The sequence below is a fragment of the Lactuca virosa genome, chromosome 5, assembly GCF_052849685.1.
Source record: "Lactuca virosa cultivar CGN04683 chromosome 5, Lactuca_virosa_CGN04683_v6, whole genome shotgun sequence".
Classification (NCBI taxonomy): Eukaryota; Viridiplantae; Streptophyta; class Magnoliopsida; order Asterales; family Asteraceae; genus Lactuca; species Lactuca virosa.
The window spans coordinates 267,804,382-267,810,184 of NC_136430.1; positions in this window are offsets into that span (position 1 = coordinate 267,804,382).

Below are 5,803 nucleotides of genomic sequence, written 5' to 3' on the forward strand. Positions count from 1 at the left end.
AGCCCTTGTAGCAGTCGCGTGTTTCTGATTCAAGTATCTTGAGTTCAAGGCGAGTCTCCGCACAGTATTCATGAGTCGAAGGCACCAATGCCGTCCCATTTATTATGTTTATAGAATGTAATAGCTTATTTTATTTCCTTATTTTTATTAGTTTATTTTAGTATTTTAGATTTTTTTTAATCATTATTGCATTATATTTTATTTATTTTCTTTATTATGGATCATACCGGGGACTTTTTATATTGCATGAGGTATTTTGTAGGCTTTTGGAGCTTTTTGCGGTTATGGATTAGCTTGGACATGGGCTTTGTGGGCTTCCGAGGCATTATTGGGCTTTGCGGATCCAATAAAGGAGATTTGGGCTTAAAAAGGCTAAAGACTTGGATGAAGTGGGCTTGTGAAGATGGACCATGGATTGTTATTTTGGGCTTGGAGCATCCATATTTGAAGCTAAAAGATGATTGGTTAATTTGAATCATGTGAGATATGGAGGGGACTAAGGGAATCTTTGGTAGTGGGATGGTTAGTGGAGGAAAAAATGAGCCAATAACATTCTAACAACACTTGCGCAGGTAGAATCTCCGTCGCGCGGGTACCCGCGCAACTGCCTAGTTTTGGGCAAATTGGTTAGTTGGCTTGCCATTACCTTGGGGGATCGGATCTATCAGCTATCAGTTCGATTTTACACCATTGGAGACCAGAAGAAGGTGATTTTGGAGCTTGAGACTCATTTCTTTTCACCTTTTCAAGTTATTGGTAGTTTCTTTATGCAATTAGACTTTTGTGATTGTTATTCTATTGTCATGAGTGGCTAAACTCTATATTTTGGTTAACTTTGGCTAAAACCTTTGAATGTTTGTGCATTTTTGAAGGATTCATGTTTATTTATCATTTATCTTATGTTTATGGTTCTAGTTCATATTTGTTATGCTTGTTTAACACTTTCATCATGAGCTTGGTGCTTGAATGAGCAATTGTTGGTTTATTTCTTTGGTTTAGCATTGAATCATTGAATTTACTTAGAACAAGAGCTTTATGATGGTAGAAATCATCTCTAGCTTATGAATCATAGCTCCTTTATGGATGTGTAAGCATTGACATCCTCTAGGAATTGGGGATTCCTTCATTCTTACGTCTAATCAACTTCTTAGGTTCAATTGCTTCAATTGGATCTTTGGTTTTGATTAAGAAGGTGTGTTGTGGGCTTCCCCAACCTCCATACTACTTATGAGGAATCTTGGCATATCATGCTTCATGATTGCTATAACCAATTTGGGATGAATGATAAGCTTCATGCATGTTGAATCCTAATGATAAACACACAAATGTTCATTGTGTTGAATTACCTTGGTTAACCAATTATCTCTAGTATTTGAGCATCTCACCATCTTGCTTAATTGCAAGCTTTTTATTTATTCAAATATTTTAGTTTTCAAGCAATCACAACACCCCCCCTTTAGTTTAATTGTAGTTAGTTAGTTTATTTACACTAGTTCTATTAGATTGCATTAGTAATTGAATAAAACCATTTCCCTGAGGATCGATACCCCTTTTTACCATTATATTACGTTTTATTTCCAAACAAAGGGTGTACTTTGCTTGGTGGACTGGACATTCCACCAGAATGCTAGTTGTCTTTATCACTCTCGCATGTATTGTATATGTTTGTATGTATACCGAGAGGGGACCGATGCCAGGAGGGACCCAATGAATGTTATTTGGTGGGGCCCATCACATGTTACTGATAGATCAATATCGGGTGGGGCCCGATGCTGGGAGGGGCCCGATGTAGGGTGGGGCCCATTGTATGTACGATGTGTGGTATTTAGGGAACTTACTAAGATTTATGCTTACTGTTTTATGTTTATGGTTTTAGGTACTTCAGGTTTCGAAGGAAATGGATTGGCGTAACTGCATTACATCCCCCCAGAGTTTTCTGTATTGGCTATTTATGATTTATACTCTGATGTTTAATTGATTTAATCACTTTGCCTGTTTTTAGAACAACTCGGGTGTATGGCTTATTGTTCTACAAATGAAAATTTTTACTCTGATTTTTGGGATGTTACAAGTTGGTATCAGAGCCTTAGTTTGAGGGATCCAGGCGCACTCTCGGGTGTGTCTGAACTCAAACTGAGGAATTGGTAATCTTTCTAAAAGAATATATGTTTTCTAAAAAGTTGTCTTTTAAAGGAAAATGGGGTCTAAACCCATATATATATATATATATATATATATATATATATATATATATATATATATGTTATGAGAATTGCATGCTAGATTAGGGCTAAGGATACTCAAGATTGCATGATAAAATGCTAGGAGAGATGCCTTTTTATACATGTTGGTTGAGCTTTTGGAAACGCATGATAGAATGGACTTCTAATGTCAGATAGATTGGCCTAATATGTTATGCCTTGTAGCCTAAGAGGTATTGAATGTTATGTTTGATTTGGAATCTGTATTGGTAACAAGTAAGCTTTAGATCTCCTTTTATTGTTTTGTGGCTTGGAGTGTTACTGCCCGAATGCTGCTTGCTTTGTGCTTTGTGGACTTTTGTTTGTGTGAAATAACTATTAATTGAATATGTAAAGTTACGTGCTGCAAAGGTTAAATAATCTCAGAGTAATGGAATTGGCCCTATTGTGCAGCTCTCATCCGAGTTGAGTCTTTTAGTCAAAGGATTATCTAAGCTTTGTTGAATGTAATTGTATTTGTAACACCCGGTTTATTAAATAAATAAATAAACCAATTAATGAATGAATAGTAGCCCTAAAATCAATAATTATATATCAAGGTGTTGGTCTCGAGGAGTTAACTGTCACAGTTTTAGAAGTTGGGGGTTAAAAGTGTAAGTTTTGGAATTTATTTTCTAAAGATTTTTAGAAGACAGGGGGTGTTTGGTAAGTATGGGACTTGATATGAAAGGATTTATGGAAGTAGGGGCTAAAGAGTAAATTCGGGACCTAAGTTGAAAAGGTTTTGGTAGAGGAGGGGCCATTTGGTAACATAAGGACTTCAATTGAAAACAATTCATAGAGGGAGGGGCTGCTTGATAAATTCCGGACTTGATTTGTAAGGGATTTCAGAAGGTGGGGTTTAAATGGTAAATTATGGATTTCTTTTGGAAAGATTCTTATAGGGGAGGGACCATTACTGTCATTATGAGGTTAAGTTTCGTAATACCGGGTATATAACCCTAGCACCATCGGTAATCAAACTCTAACCCTAGCCACAACACACCAGCCACCACCCTTATCCCTCCACTCCTCTAGCCGCCGTAGTACCACCATGATCCCCGGATACCACTGCTGCATCGCCGACGTCGAAGCTGAGAACCACGGTTGCATTCATTCCGTTGAACACCGCCGACAAGGTTTCGTGATGTTCGCTGCCACCCTCCTTCGTCATCATCTTCTTCTACCATCTGGTGCTGCTGCTACTATCGTTCACTTAATCCTTTCTTCTCCATCAGTTCGTTGTTGCTCCACTACCCACTACGTCTGCATCGACGCGCCACCACCACAGTCGGGAACCCGGGATAAATTTGATGTCGCCATTCCGCTGTGGCTGAGGGTGAAAACATGCATTAGGACATCGTTCCAGTCAGGTCAACCGCGTCGCTACTCATACCCATTGAAGACAGATCGGTCGCCGGACGCTAAACTCTTGTTGTCGGCTGTTTCGCCCACTGTCGTCGTCGCCCACCACAGGTAGGTGTTGGGTTCGCTTTTCGAGCAAAGATGCATGTGTATGTCACTTCTTCTGCTGTGCATGTCGTGTATGGTGTTTTTTTTGCCCGGAGTTCACGGAAAAGCCACCGCCACCACCGTGAGGTGGTGGCTGCCACCATGTACCACCGCCGACCACCACAAGGGTGGTTGTGTGTGTGTGTGTGTTTACCTTGTTGTGTGTGTGTTTACTTTGGGTTAAAGCATTGTAAAATTGTAATTAGTGACTAGTATAATCAAGAAAACTCATAACCACCACCGTAAGGTGGTGGCTGCCGCCACCAGCCGCCGTGTTGGGTGGCGGTGTGCTTTTGTTTGTGTTTGGACTGCTTTTGGGATGCTTGGACATAAATGGACTAGAACCATAACCACAACCGTAAGGTGGTGGCCGCCGCCATGAGCCGCCATTGACCGCCACTACCCGAGGTGGTAGTATGTGGTGCCCGACTTGTTTAACCCTAATGGGCCCAATGAAGCCCTAATTGACCTAAAAGCCTAACCATGTAACTAATGAGCTAGTATTTGGTTTGGAAACCCTAATGTCATGAAACCCTAATTTTGGGGATTTGATCGGGACTCGCACTGGAACTATTTATTAGACGGAAAATGCTAATTAATAATCATTTGCAAATAACCTAAGGCAATATTGGACTTAATGGATTAAGTCCTTAATGGGTTAAGTAGGAACACTTAACCCTAATCGTCATTCCATGTGAAAACCCTAATTTCACTTGGGCCTTGAGTTGGTCCTTTCTATTAGGCTTTGGTGATTGGGCTACTGATGGGCTATCCAAGAAAAAATAAATGGACTAAAATATTTGGATGGGCTTTAGGGTAAGGCCCATGTGAGGGTTTGGGCCCAATTTGGAAAATTAGGCCATAGATAGGCCGTAACTAGGCCTTGAGGATTATGAGAGGTTGGACCAATTGAAATGCCAAATGTTTGGGCTGGACTAAATGGTTGGGCCTTAGGGTAAGACCATGTAAAGGTTGGGCCCAATTTGGAATATCGGGCCACATGTTCGGCTTTGGACCATTACTTTACTATTGGGCCTTTGGAGTTTGAGTTGGACCTTGGGCTTGGAACCCAATTATTAATTGGGTATTGTTTGATGTTGACAGTTCGGGAATCTATCAACCAACAGATGGTGTTTTATCCGCGAGACTTCAACAGTGCCAGGTGAGTTGTCCTCACTATATCAACAGGGTCTAAGGAACCAATGTCGGCCCTTTTCGGATTTGTATCCGGGTTTATTGCATGATCGGTTAGATCGGTATCCTAGTTATAGGATGGTTGCTATGTTAGTGATCGGTTAGTTGGTATCCTGGTTATAGGATGGTTGCCATGATTAGCGATCTGTTAGATCTATATGACTGTTATATATTTTAGTGTATGATATGTATGTGTACACGTTTATTGGTTTCGGGGATTGGGTTGAGGCAGGTCTTGCTTTGTGTTGTAGGCCAAGATACCCAGGGCGGACATGATAGACTGCAGATCCGGTTAGGGCATACTAGTCAGGCCGAAGGCCCGATGAGCGGTCCCGATAGGCTAAAGGCCCTGAGAGGCGGTCCAGAGGTGCTGATGGCTCGGAGAGCGGTCCTGATAGGCTGTAGGCCTGGTACGGGCGGTCCAGTCAGGCTGATGGCTCATTATGCATGCTGTATTTGTTTAAATGATATGGTTATATATGTATGGCGTTGGTATTTTGGGGGAACTCACTAAGCTTTGGGCTTACAGTTGTTGATTTTGTTTCAGGTATTTCTGATGATCGCGGGTAGGTGAAGGCATGATCGTACACCTCCGTATGTTTTCATGATATGATTCTGGGATACTATGACATTACACTATTTTGAAAACAAGTTTTGTAATAATCATTCACTTTGAAATGTTTTAAGAAAAAGTTTAAATTTGGCATGATTTTTATGGATGTTACAGTACTCATGAAGTAGTTAACTGACATAAGTAAGAGTTGTTCAGCAACTGATGGCAGGGTGAAGTCGGGAACCTAGGAGTGCCTAGGAAGTGTTTTATTGGGTTTGGATGTGTTGTTTAGCAAGTACTTGGA